Source organism: Phascolarctos cinereus, unplaced genomic scaffold (genome assembly GCF_003287225.1).
Source record: "Phascolarctos cinereus isolate Bilbo 61053 unplaced genomic scaffold, phaCin_HiC Scaffold_5;HRSCAF=322, whole genome shotgun sequence".
NCBI lineage: Eukaryota > Metazoa > Chordata > Mammalia > Diprotodontia > Phascolarctidae > Phascolarctos > Phascolarctos cinereus.
The window spans coordinates 23,568,301-23,583,766 of NW_027555958.1; positions in this window are offsets into that span (position 1 = coordinate 23,568,301).

The following is a 15,466-nucleotide window of genomic DNA, read 5'->3' on the forward strand; positions in this document are numbered from 1 at the left end:
TCTAAAGATTAATGGTGTTTGGGGATGGAGCCAAGCTGATAGAGTACAGAGGGAAATCTCAGTTGAATTCTCCCAATGTTCCCATCCAAACAATTTAAAAATAACACCTCAAATAAAATTCCGGAGCGGCAGAGCCAAAAAAAAGGTCAGGGTGAGACATTTTTACAGCCCAAGACAGCTTACGAGGTTGACAAGAGAGGTTTGTGATACAAAGGCAGAGGCTGGGCTTGCAGGAATGCAGCAGCATAGTACACACTAGCACCCTCAGACAAACTGAGATCCCGGAAAGACCTTAAAAGGAATGCACATTTCTTGAAATAGTGCTCTGGAAAACCAGGCATTGAAAAAGCCATCAGAATTCAAATGGAGTTCCTTGACTATGCCTTAAACCCAAATCACTGTGGCTCTCACTGATTGGCCAATAAGCCTCAAGGTCACTGTTTGGATTGTGTTGGCTCAGAGTGTGTGTAGATAGCAGTTGTTTCTGTTCTGGCCAGAAACCCTGAGGGTCTTCCCCTCCCAGACTGATTTTTTTTTTTAAGTAGGTTAAAGAGACCTATTTTGTTTTGTTTTGTTTTGTTTGCCTCAGTAAGTATTTAATAATCACCTACTTGGTGTTAATGCTGAACCTACAAAGAAAAGCAGAAGTAGTCCCTGCCCTCAAGAAGCTCACATTTGAAAGGGTAGTACAATATACAAATAACTATTTACATATAAGAATGACATCAGGGAGGTGATGTCATAACATGCAAGTAAATTGGATTTAAGTGAGGCAGGGCTGTGCAAGGTCACCAGCCTCACTTTTCTCCTCCTGAGCCATTTGGGTCCAGTGGCCAGACATAGATCAGGATGACTGGAGATGGTCCAGGATGCACTGGGGGACCTTGGCCTTTTCTTTTTTTCTATTTCTTTTTGTTTGTTTGTTTGTTTGTGTTTTTGGTGAGGCCCAAGGGTCTCACAGCTAGTACATGTCAAGTGTCTGAGGCCAGATTTAAACTCAGGTCCTCCTGACTCCAAGGCCAGAGCCCCATCCACTGCACCACCTAGCTGCTCCTCGACCTTGGCCTTTTCAAGCTGAGGTCTTTAACAGGTCTCAGTTGACTGAGGCAACACCCATTCAGTGATTAAGGCTTAATAAGACATGAGGCAGAGAATGACTTCTTTACCTAGTTAAATAGATAAATAAAATATTTTTTTAAAAATTGATCTGGGAGGGGAAGACCTCCAGGGTTTTTGGCCATAGGTAGAAAGAAGGTAATCCAAGAGAGATGATAGTAGCATAAAGGAAAACCTGCAGAAGGTGGGATTTTAGCTGATACATGAAAGAAGCCATGTTAGCCGGGAGGCACAGATGAGGAGGAAGAACATTCCAGGCAAGGGGCACACCCAGTGAAAATGCACAGAGTTTGGAGACAGAAGAACAGCAGGGAGACAGTGTCAACGATCACAGAGCATGTGGAGGGGAATAAGGTGTAAGAAGACCAGAAAGGAAGTGGGGAGGGGCAAGTTATGAAGGGCACTTTAAAAGACAAAGGATTTTATATTTGATCCTGGAGGTAATAGGGAGCCATTGGACTTTATTGAGGACCTGCACTTTAAGAAGACCACTTTGGTACTCAGAGGGTTGGTGAATAGAAACATAAGGCAGCCGATTGTAATGCCTTTCCAAAAGTAATGGTCCTATCCAAGCGTAGGATACTAGATTTAGAGCCAAAAAGTCAGACCTCACCAGTTCAACCCTCTCATTCGATTTATAGTTCCCATCCCCAGAGGTCAAAGTCAAGATGTCAAGGTGGGATGAGGTTCCAAGAATGGATAACTGTGAGATCTTGGGCTAGATAAAGTGGGTTAGGTGAGTTTCCCAGGGCAGGTAAGTGGTGCAGTAGATAGAGTGCCAGGCTTGGAGTCAGGAAGACCTGAGTTCAAATACAGCCTCTGACACTTACTACTATGCTGCAAGTCACTTAGCCCTGTTTACTTCAGTTTCCTCATCCATAAAATGGGCTGGAGAGGGAAATGGCAAACCATCTCAGTATCTCTGCCAAGAAAACCCCAAATGGAGTCATGAAGAGTAGGACATGATTGATCATCAGATGAATTTCGCTCACCCATCAGTCTTGACAGCTTTGCCCCAAGATGGAGGCACCTGAATAAACTTGTCCAAGGAGACGTGGTCTCTAGAGGTCTGATCCAGGGGGTTTTGCTCCAGGTGAGGAGAAGTCTAGAGTGCAGCAGGGCGGATGGAAAGAGCAGATGGCTAGATAGACCATAGTGGAATAAGTGGTGCTGGACAGCTGGGACTAGAAACTTTGTCCTCAGACTCCAAATCCATCTAACTCTTCACATTGTGCCTCACTTCCTCCCAAGAACTAAGGGCCACCTCCACCTCAAGACCAGTCATTGGAGGAGAGCTTCAGCAGAGAGGCATGGCAGATTAAAAGCAGATGTGTATTTTGCATACAGCCTATATTTACTTACCTGTGACAATGCTCTATTCCCACAAACCCCAGAAAAATGTAAGCTCCTTGAGAACAGGGACAGCTTTTGTAGCTATCCACATCCCCAGTGTCTGGTAAACATAGGTGGTTAATATACACTTGTAGATTGACTTGTATACCTAAGGTCAGGCACACAGTAGGCGTTTAATAAGTGTTTATTGATGGACTGATTGCTTGACTTGTGAAAAGGAAATGTGGAAATGTAAAAAGAAATGACTAGTACAACGAAAAAGCCACCAATAAGACTTCCGTTTCTTAAAAGTAAAAACCCAACTCAAAAAAGGGAGGGTTACTGCAAAAGCATTCTTCATGTGCTTCAACTTGGCTTGTCACCTTCAAAAACCAAAGCTTCTGTTCCGTCCAAGGAGTCCCAGTTGAATTTTCAATGCCAATCAAATTTCAATGCCAATCAGATTTAGAGCCGACACTCCACTTGTAGGTATTTTATATTTGTCAGGCAAAATCAATACAAAGTTAAGCAATAAATATATTTGATGATGGTAAATATCTGAGTGTAGAAACCCAGATTATCATTCTTCACCGAAAAAATAAACAGATTCCTCCTAAAGTTAAGATGGAAACATAATTATTCAGTCTCCCCATGTTAGATTTGCCCAGAAACTGAAATATTGTTAGCAAACAAGGATTTAAATTTTGTGCTCCAATGAATTGGTAGATCTCTAAGTTTATTGTTTTGATTTCACTGCATTCTACCACAGGGAAATTATGCAAACTCTTGGTGCACATGAAACGAATACTGATAATTAAGGAATTTGCAGTCTGACTTCAAGATAATTTCATAAATCTATGTGGATCTGTTTATGCAGCCAAGGTCTGCACAATGCTATGGTAAGTCTCAGAAATACAGCAAGTTCTAGGCCCAGGATGTGTCACATCAGAAGCCTCATTTTAGCCAGCCAGACACCAGAATATCAGGGCCTCAAAAGCACCAATATCTGGTCATCTCACCCGCCCCTCCACCTACCTATCTTGCCCCTACCTCCTTTCCACTCCTTGTTCAGGGAAAAATAATCAAATCAACATTATGATGCATAGATGAATGGTTGGATAGATAGATAGATAGATAGATAGATAGATAGATAGATAGATAGATAGATAGATAAGTAGATAGGGGAGGGAGAGAGAGAGCACTTATTTAAGTGTTTACTATAAGACAAGAAATATGTCAAGTACTGAGAGCACAAGCAAACTCGCCCCCTCTCCAAAAGACAGCCTTTGCCCTCAAGGAGCTTACAGTCTAATTAGAGAAGAAAACATATAAAGAGGAGCTGGAAGTGGGTGGGGCAGAGGGAAAAAGTAAAAGTCTTGTGGAGAGTCAGGGGCAGTCCTGTCCGGGTTCCTAATGAAATGGAGACACCGTGCAGGAGCTCAGGAGTGAGACGACGGTCACCATCAGGAGTACAATTTTCAGTGGAAGCATTTACACCTCAGAAATCAGCAAATACTATAAAAACGAGGCTTGGTTTGTTTTTTAGTTTATAGTCCAGACTTGAGAAAGTGATGGTGAAAATGCTAATAACACAGATTAAGCTTGAGTATGTCCTGCATACGTTATTTTCCCCCAAGAACTAGTTCTACATTTGAAAGCCCATTCCAGCTTAGAAGCATCTAGTCCCACCCTCTGTTCAGTGATGAGGAAGCTGAGGACCAGGGAGTTTGAACAATTGGTCCACGTGCACACAGCAAGTAAGTAAGAAGCCAGAGAAAGGATTTGAACCCAGGTCCGGTGACTCCAAAGTCAATTATCTTTCTGTTGTACCACATTGCCTTCTATCTGCTTTGATCCAAGCCTGGTGTCCTTTCATAAGCAAATATCACTAGTCATCAATGTTATTGAATGTCCACAATACATTGAATGTATTGTGACAAAAGCAAGAAGACTTTTGTCCATCATAGGGTCTTAACCTATGCTGAGTGGAATTGCCCCTGTATGTCCAGGGACCGTGCCCAATGGATTGGGAGAGAGAAGTCTAAGTTCTGACAAGATAATCAGATGAGTGGTTCCAGGTTGAAAACGAAGACACCTCTATCTTCATTTGCCAAGTCTGGCATAGTGCCTGACACACAGTAGGCATTTAATTAATGCTTGTTCACTGATTTTTTCCCCCATTATTCTAACACCATCTGCCCTAGTCAAGGGAACTTGCAGATAAAAGTTCATGATAACTTGTCATTTGTAATTTATTATTTCCTCTATAAACTCCTCTAATGCTTATCATGTACAGGAGATGACCTCAGCTTCTCAAAGTTTCTGCCAATGAAACACAAGCTCTGATAAGTCTGATCAACTTGGAGAGGATCACTGGATCAGTGATGTAGAGCTGAAAGATAAATTAAAGGTCATGGAGTCCAACCTCTTCATTTTAAATAGAAATAAATTGAGGAGCAAGGAAGTAGTGACATTCCCAGTGAGCAAGTATCAGAAGCAGAATTTGAACTCAGGTCTCCTGACTCCAAGTCCAGCACCTGATCCACTGTGCCACTCTGTCTTGTGGAAAGCTTTGAGTGCCGACCCATCAATGAACTGTATGGCCATCATCTAAGGACCATCCTAGCTAAGTTCAGAGAGACTCTTGTTGGCCCGCAGATAATTCTTCCAACCATAGAAATTCATTTAAAAAATCTTCTAAGATATATGGAGATTTCAGTTTGCATGGGTGTCCTGAGTATGCACATGAATGGAATCATGGTTCCTTGAAACATCGCAAGAAATATTATTAGATTATTGGGTAAGGTCATCACTCCATTTAGCCACCACCTCTTCAGGGCTCTAGAAGTGAGTTGGTTCATTACATTGTTTGCGGTCTTTCTTCTGGCCAGCTACTGAGGGCCAGAGTAGTATAACACTTGGAGCCCATAAGTGACCCCTTTTGCTACTTCTAGGATCATGGTACCCAGTGAGTAACCACCTATCTAGGTCCACAGTTCATGAGCCCCCATTTCCATTGAATTTCCCCCAACCAAACATTATGCTGAAGAAAAAGATACTAGGCAAATGAGAAGGCAAGGTAAATAATGAGTTAAAACAAGCAGTGAGCATTCTTACCAATGATTTCCAAAAGCCAGGATTAACTACCCCCAGAGTCTCTGTCTTTTCCCTCTCAAATGAATCTCTTTAAAAAGTTGGTTCGAAGGCATGTGATTTTTTTCTCCTTGCCCTGGGGCATATTTTATGATGTTTGACTACTGCTTAAAGATATCCTTGCTCCAACTGTGAAAATCAACACACAATTCCAGGTGATATCTAAGCACTGGAGAGTTCAATAGATCATTTACTCCCCATGACCTACACACTATACATCTGTTAATGCAGCCTGAGATTTAAGCAGCCATATTACACCTTTCTCTGTCTGAATATTCAGTTAGCATCTTGGTTTTTACCAGAAGCACACAGACTGCAAGCAATAGAAGGATATTGAGCCTGGGAGAGGGACAAGGGAAAGAGAAGAATGATACAAAGACATCAGTGCAATCCTCTGTAGAGGGCAGCTGTTCACTCCACCTGGGGAAAGTATCTTAGAATAACAAATAAACTGATTTCAGCTCCCCAAGGGAAATCCCAGGGCATGACATCTTGAATATCCTGTTGGCCAGGAACATGTTGACAGATGCGACAAAAAAAAAATGGATGCTTCTTTGGCAGCCAGACCCAGAGCTAGAGTGGTAAGAAGGCAAGCCTCAGAACTGAAATCAATCCAGAAGTTCACAGATCCAAAGTTGGAAGGGACCCTGGAGGTCATCTAGCCCAACCCTCCTGTTTTGCCAGTGGAAAACTCAGAAAAGGGTAGTGATTTGCTCAGTCTGGAAGGAACCCCAGAGCTACTTCATTCACCTTTCATTTTACACACAAGGAAACTAAAGCTCAGGGACATTAAGTGACTCAGTCATAGGATCATAGATCTCCAACTGAAAGGAAACTTCGGGGTCATATAATAATCTAACTTCCTCATTTTACACATAAGGAAACTGAGGCCCAATTTCACAAAGGTGGCAAGTGGCAGAGTCAGGATTTGAATGCTGATCTTCTGGCTCCAATCACAGTATTCTTTACATTGTACCATGCCATTCCCAGAGCTAGTGCAAGGATGCATGAACATCCTGTTGGTTCCTATGTTTGCATGTTATACACACTTTCAGAAGTGTCCATATAACTCCATTTAAAGATAAGGGGAGAAAGACGTTTCTTTTCAGAGTTCAGAACTAAGTGTATTCACACTAGGAACTTCAGAATCTCTATTTTTTAGCATAAAAGATTAAAACTCTGCCATTTTGCTTAAATATAATGGCACCCCAGGTTCCCAAGATCACATATTTAGAGTTGGAGGAGATCTTATAGGTCCTATAATGTAGGTCTCTCATTATACAGGCAAGGAAATTGAGGTCCAGAGGTGCTGAGTGACTTGCCCGGGTGTTAACTGCCTTTCCCCTGAAAAACTTACAGGGTCTTTACACATTTCTTCCCTGTGGTCTGGGTCAGGGAGAAAGAGATTGAAGGACCCTTCCAGCTCTGACATCTTATGATTCTCTAATCCTACATCTTTCCATTTAGTCTATGAAACACCAGTAATCATTGACAGAGGAAGAAACTGAGTCCTGGAGGGTTAACGTGTTTTGTACACAGAATATAGGACTGTAGATGAGAGCTGGAAGGCTCCTGAGAGACCAGACAACAACACCCTCACTTTGCAGATGAGAAAGCTGATGAAAAAAAAAAAAAGACCTAGATGTCAATGGCTTGCCCAGGGTCAGAGAGCTCATACTGCACCAAGGTGGGCTTTGGACTCAAATCTTTCTGACACCAAGTCTAGTCCCTTCCTGGCAATAAATGCAATTAGTTTGGTTTTTTTTCTCCTTTATCCTTTGATATATCTGACAACAAGAAACATCTGAAAAAGAGAGAGAGAGAGAAACTGAAGTTATATGAAAACATATTCATCATTCTTGGGGTAATGAGTCAATGAAAACTCAAATGATTTTCCCCATCTGAGAGTGTTTAGAAGCTTTTCATCTGTGGGAGAATAAAGAAAAACTATTTCCTTAGGTTTTTTTTTTTTTACTACAGCAATAGAGTAGAAGGAAAACAATTTAAATCTATAAACTACTGAGATGTTTTCTGTTTGACAAGCATCAAAGAGCCCAGGCTTCTATCTGGAATCAGAGACCCATAGAATGTCAGAGCCAGAAGGGACCTTAGAGATCATCGAGTCTGAGTCCCTCATTATATGGAGGAGGAAATTCATAAGCAGGGCTCAGGCAGCAGTGAGACAGACCTAGTCAGGGGAGTCTGTTCCTGGGAGCACAGGTAGAGTGAGTTGGTGTAAAAACAGAAGCACATACAGAGTCTCTTGCTGAATGATGATCAGTCTGATGAAGTGACATAAGAAGCTTCTGACAGGTGGGGACTGGGGACTGCCAAGAAGACTGTCCTCTGGTGGGATCTGACTCTGTCTTGTCAGGTAAAGCTTCTCATTCTGTGGGCTATTTTAGGAACTGAGGACTCCACTCTTCTCTTTTGGACTTTGGGGAAGAGGAGAAGACTAAGGGATTTCTTTTCTGTCTCAACATCCATGGCAGCTTGTAGTAGAAGCAGATCACAGATGAAGGCAAACTTGACTAGGAAAGACTGAGACAACCTTGGTTGGATTTTACTACCTTTTATTTGCTATTCTGATAAATGTATCAGCAGTTGGTGAACTGTAAATATGGATATTTCCAGCCTGAGACTCAAGACTTTCTGAATTTGGGACTTCAGTCACCAGCCAACCAAAGGGTTTTTGATTTTCAGTGGAGAAGACTGCCATTAGAATGGTTCATCTAGTGATGGTCCAATCAGTCTGGAAAACAATTTGGAACAATGTCCAAAAAGCTATTTAACTGTACATACCCTTAGACCACTATGAGGTCTGTATCCCAAAGAGATTAAGAAAAAAGAAAGAAAGAGAGAGAAAAGGACCCATATATACAGAAATATTTATAGCAACCCTCTTGGTCATGTCAAAAAACTGGAAACTGAGAGGATATCTATCAATTGGGGAATGGCTGACCAAGGTACAGCATGTGAATATGATTAAATACTGTTATGCTGTTAAGAAATGATGAAGGGTACCACTTTAGGAAGGGGAGTGGAGGGAGGAAAAAAGTTTTGGAACTCAAAATCTTGTAAATATGAATGCTAAGAGACTTCTGGCACCAAGATGGAAATATGAGGCAGGAACCCAGTGAATCTCATTGCTGACCAGTAGTGAAGACCCACCCCTGGGGCCTTCTAGCAGAGAGACCTCATTTCCATAGCAACCCAGCAGCAAAGCCCCACCCTTGGGTTAGACTAGAAACAAGATCCCTCCTCCAGGGCCAGACAGCAGAAAGACTCTGTTCCCATAACAACCCAGCAGCAAGGTCCCACACCTGGGTTAGATCAGCAGCTAAACCCCACCTTCAGGGAGGCCCCATCCCCCAGTACAAACCAGAAGGGAAGCCTACCCTCCACTGATAGCAAGCAGCTGAGCCCTTAATCCCAGTGAAAGCCAGCAATAAGACCCAGAGCTCTGGCATAAAAAGTTTGGGCCAATGTAGGACCAGAACCCAACTCTCACATAAAAACATCAAGTCACAAAAAAAAAGGCAAAAAATGAGCAAAAAACAAAAAAGAGCTTATATAGAAAGTTACTATGGTGATAGGTAGGATCAAGGCATAAACTTTGAAGAAGGCAATAGTGTCAAAATGGATATGTGTGAAGCCTCAAAAAAAATTTGGTCTTGGGCTTAAAAAGAATTCCTGGAAGAGCTTAAAAAAGGATTTTAAAAAGCAAATTAGAGAAGTAGAAGAAAAATTGGGGAAAGAAATGACAGCAATGCAAAAGAACAATGAAAAAAGAGTGGATAGCATGGGGGGAAATATACAAAAATTTAGCAAGGAAAATAACTCCCTAAAAAACAGAATCAGCCAAATGAAAAGGAAATACAAAAGATCACTGAAGAAAATAATGCTTTAAAAATTAGAACTGAACATATGAAAACTAATGTCTCTATGAGACATCAAGATATGATAAAACAAAATCAAAAAAGTTTAAAAAGATGTGAAATTTCTCATTGGAAATGACCTAGAAAATAGATCCAGCAGAGATAATATAAGAATTATTATACTACCTGAAAGCCATAATTAAAAACAAACAAATGGAAAAGCCTGGACAACACCTTTCAAGAAATTATCAAAGAAAACAGCCCTAATATATTAGAACCAGAGGGCAAAATAGAAATTGAAAGAATTACTCTATCACCACCTTAAATAGACCCCAAAATAAAAACTCCCAGGAACATCAAAGCCAAATTCCAGAGCTCACAGGTCAAGGTGAAAGTATTGCAAGCAGCCAAAAAAAAAATTTAAGTATCATGGAGCTACAGTCAGGATTACACAGGTTTTGGCAGCTTCCACATGAAAGAACTGGAGGGCTTGGGATATGATGTACTAGAAGACAAAGAAGTTAGGATTACAACCAAATAAACACCTACCCAGCAAAACTGAATATGATCTTTCAGGAGAAAAAAAATAGACATTTAATGAAAATGAGGACTTTCAAACATTTCTAATTAAAAGACTTAAGGGAAACATAAAAAGGTAAAAAAGAAACAAGAAAGAAAACACAGGAAAATGAATAACATTAAACTGTTTATATTTATATAGGGCAAGATAACATTTGTAACTCTTAACAACTTTGTGACTATAAGAGCGATTAGAAGGAATACATCTAGATAGAGGGTGTGGATATAAGGTGACTTTGATGGGATGATACAAAAAAAAATCTTAAATAAAGGGGTGAGAAAGAAAATTTCACTGGAAGAAGAAGAGGGGATTGAAGGGAGCAAATTATCCCACATAAAAGAGGCATGAAAGAGCTATTATAATGGATGGGAAGAATGGGAGGGGGTAACAAAACTTAAATCTTACTTCCATCAAAATTGGCTCAAAGAGGGATGTAGAATTGGATGTAGAAATCTATCTAACCCTATAAAGAAGTAAAAAAAAAATGGGGAGAAAGGGGAGGGGTATAGATAAAAGGGAGGGTATATGGGGGAAGGTGGTGATCAGAAGTAAAACACTTGTGAGGAGGGAAAGGATTAGGGCTAAGGTGGGAGGGAGATAAACAAGCTAAAAATAATATGAGGGTAAATATACAGTTAGTTATTATAACTATAAATGTAAATGGGATTAACTTACCCATAAAATGAAAGTGGATAGCAGAATAGATTAAAAACCAGAATCCTACAATATGTTGTTTACAAGAAACACATTTGAAGCAGAGAGACACACATACTGTAAAGTTAAGGGACTGGAGCAGAATCTATTATACTTCAGCTGAAGCAAAGAAAACAGGGGTAGCAATCATGATCTCAGACAAAGCAAAAGCAAAAATAGATCTAATTAAAAGAGATAAGGAAGGAAACTATTACTTGTTGAAAGGTACCATAGACAATGAAGTCATACTAATCCTAAACATATATGCACCATATGTTATGGCATCTAAATTTTTAAGGAAGTTGAATGAACTACAGGAGAAAATAGATAATAAAACTATACTGGAGGGGACCTCAACTTTCCCCTCTCAGAACTTAATAAATCCAACTGAACAATAAACATGAAAGAAGTTAAGGAGGTAAGTAGATTTCTAGAAAAGTTAGATATGATAGATCTCTGGAGAAAACTGAATGAGAATAGAAAGGAATAAACCTTTTTTCGGCAGTACATGGCACCTACACAAAAATTGACTATGTGTTAGGACATAAAAACTTTGCAATCAAATGCAGAAAAGCAGAAATACTAAACACATCCTTTTCAGATCATAATGCAATAAAAAATTACATGCAATAATGGACAACAGAAAGAGAGATTAAAAATTTATTGGAAATCAAATAATCTAATCCTAAAAAACAAGTGGGTCAAAGAACAATTCACAGAAACAATCAATAACTTCATTAAAGAAAATTACAACAATCAGCCAACATACCAAAATTGATGGGATGTAGCCAAAGCGATACTTAAGGGAAATTTTCCGTCTCTAATTGCTTATCAGGGTGGGGAACCTGCAGCCCTGAGGCCACATGTGGCTTTCTAGATCCCTGGGTGTGGCTTTTTGACTGAGTCCCAGTTTTACAGAACAAATTCTTTTATTAAGGGGATTTGTTCTGTGAAGTTTAGATTCAGTCAAAGCACCCCACTTGAGGACATAGAGGGCTACATGTGGTCTTGAGGCTGCAAGTTCCCCACCTCTGGCTTACATCAGTAAAATAGAGAAAAAGCCGATCAATGAATAGGGCATGCAACTAAAACAAACTAGAAGAAGAACGAATTAAAAATCTTCAATTAAACACCAAATTGGAAATCCTGAAAATTAAAGGAGAAATTAATAAAATTGAAAGTATGAAAACCACTGAGCTAATAAATAAAACTAGAAACTGTTTTTATGGAAAAAAAGCCATTAAAATAGATAAACCATTGGTTAATCTGACTTTAAAAGAGGAAAGAAAAAAAAACATATTATGACTATCAAAGATGAAAGGAGTGAATTCGCTACCAGTCAAGAAGAAATTAAGGCAATAATTAAGAACTATCTTGCCCAATTATATGCCAATAAATTTGACAATTAAAATGAAATGGATGAATATCTACAAAAATAAAATTACCCAGGTTAACAGAAGAAATAAAATACTTACACAATCCCAATCTTAGAAAAAGAAATTGAACAAGCTATTGATGAACTTCCTAAGAAAAAAATCCCCAGGACCAGATGGATTTAAAAGCAAATATACAAAAATTTAGTGAGGAAAAGAACTCCCTAAAAAAAATAGAATTGGCTAAATGAAAAGGAAATACATAAGATCACTGAAGAAAATAATGCCTTAAAAATTTGAATTGAACATATGGAAACTAATGACTCTATGAGACATCAAGATACAATAAAACAAAATCAAAAAAAAGTTAAAAGAAAATGTGAAATTGTTCATTGGAAATGACCTAGAAAAATAGATGCAGAATACATAATATAAGAATTATTAAAACCCCTGAAAACCATAATCAAAAACAAACAAACAAAAAAGGCTAGAGAACACCTTTCAAGAAATTATCAAAGAAAACCACCCTAATATATTAGAACCAGAGGGCATAGTAGAAATTGAAAGAATTTCTCTATCACCACCTTAAATAGATTCCAAAATAAAAACTCCCAATTCTACCAGACATTTAAAGAATGATTAATCCCTATACTATATAAGTTATTTGAAAAAATAGGTGAAGAAGAAATTCTACCAAATTCCTTTTATGACACGAATATGGTGCTGATACCCATAATAGAAACAGCCAGAACAGAGAATGAAAATTATAGATCAATTTCCCTGATGAATATTGATTCAATAAAATTAATTGAATTAATTAAATGAAATATTAGCAAAGAGATTACAGAAATATATCATAAGGATCATACACTATGACCAGGTGGGATTTATACCAGGAATGCAGGGCTGGTTCAATATTAGGAAAACTATCGGCATAATTGACCACATCAATAACAAAACCAACACAAATCATATGATTATCTCAATATATTCAGAAAAAGCATTTGACAAAGTACAGCACCCATTCTTCTTAAAAACACTAGAGAGTATAAGAATCAATGGAGCTTACCTTAAAGTAAGTAGCATCAGCAAGCATTATCTGTATGGGGATAAACTGGAGCAGAGACAAGGATGATGAATGATGATGAAAGATGGGAAGGTTTAGACAGCACAGATCTCTTCCCTATGTGTCCAGGAAGGCCATCCCATTCTTCTTTCTTCTTCATCATAACCTTTAGGAGGATATGGTGCACTTTCAAGAGATGGCAATCATGTCTATGAACATGAGGATACTTCCAGTTTCTATCCCAATGAGGGGCTAGGGCTCAATCTGTGACTAAAGAATCAATAGCAGCAGCCACAGTGTCGGGGCTACTGTCTCTCCTCAAGGGCAGTCTGAGTTGTTGGGGCTAAGGATGGTTCCATAGGTGCTGATTTCACAGCTTATGACGGTACAGAGCATGTGGTGATGGGAGGCAGACGATAACGGCAAAAAATCTGGTCTGGGTTTTGCTATTTAATGGAAGGACCATGAAGTAAAGAACTTGGGGTGTGAAAACAGGAGAACTGGGTTCCAGTCCTGGCTCTGACATTCTACCAGTTGTGTAACTGTGGACAAATCACTTCATCTCTCTGGTCTTCAATTTCTTCATCTGTAAATTGAAGCTTGTAACATTCATATTTCCCACTGTAAACTCCTTCCCCAGATGAGCTTGGGAGGTTCCCTGAAAGACATCTCCACAGCTCTGTGTGCTGCATATGCAGAGGTTAATGTGACTCCTGATCGGTTGAGAGACCTCTGAGTCACTGATGCTGACATACCTATAGAGAGATATCAGAGAACAGTAGATGCATGAGAGAAGATCCAGGCTGTGAACTTAGAATGGCAAGAACCTGGACAGAGCAGTCCTTCATGTCACATTTGCCTACCTAGCACAACAAATCTAGAGTTGGAAAGGACCTCGGAGCCTATTTAGTGCAATCCCTTCATTTTACAAGTGAGGAAACTGAGGCCCCAGCATTTAAGTGACTTGCCTAAGGTCATGAAGGGAGTAAGCACCAAAGGTAAGATTTGAACCTAGATCTTCTGACTTCAAATATTCTTTCCCTTTCACAATGCGGTCCCTTTCTGCTCTAAATCCTATTGATCCTTTCTAACCATCATTCCTTACCGGGGGGCGTCTGTTACTCCTCAGCTTCTATGCCATCAAAGGGGACTAGATCCCACTAATCCTGCCTTATTGTGTTCCCCTCCAGTTCGACTTAGTCAAAGACCAAGAGAAGCTTCAGATAAGCGTTGCTGCAGAACTGTCTTGTTATTGACTTCAAGGTATAAAGAGCTCCCTCACAGAGCTATCAGCTGGACTTGATGCCTCCCCAGAGCTGCCATTTATGTTCTTGTCTAACGCCTCCCATGGCACATTAAACTGCTGCCCAGGGTTCTCAAGAGATCACCTTATTATTCAGGAAGGAACCATGCCAGGAGCTGCTGCGGTACCATTCCTGGCCTCTTTAGTTGAGTGAGAAGTAATAGATGCAGAGAGACAGATCTGAATCCAACTGGAAAACTTTCCAACAATTAGAATTGTCCAAAAGCACATTGCCAGGCACTTTGGGGTAGGGCTGCAACTGTAATGTTGATTAGGGAACTCCCTGTGTTAACGCAGGTCAGTATGGGCTCAGCAGTTTGCGGTTTTAGAGAAATGGCTTAAGGCAGTGGGACATGAAGGACCATCCATCTGCTATGTATCAAGAGGCAGGTCTCCCTGACTTAAGGGGCGGCTCTCTATCCATGATGCTATGCTGGCTCTGGTACACAATAGACACTTAATAGTCATCAGATTGGAAGAATACAGAAAAGCACGGGAAGACATGTCAACTGATGTACAAGCAGTAAGCAGAAGGAAAAAAAAACATACACAATGACCACAGCAATGTAAATGAACAGAACAACAAAGAAATCAAAATTGAATGATGAGAAAATATAACGAAGTTTGGCCCCAAGGAAGAGACATGAGAAGATGCCTCTCTTGCATCTTAACAAAAGTGAGGTGCTACTGGTATGGAACACGACAAATAATGTATGAGCTGGCTGATAAATCTTGGATTGTTTTGCTGAACATTTGTCTCCTTTTTTATTTTTTAAATTATAAGTGATGGCTCTGGGAGGTGGAGGTGAAAAGGACAACTTGGGAAATGTAAGTGATTTTAAACCAAAAGACATCAATAAAAATAATTTTAAAAAATAAAATAAAAGCAAATGCTGACTGATCATTTGAAGAGCAGAGTGGGCTGCTCTGAAATAGCAGGTTATAGATTGAGAACAGGAAGGATTTTATTAA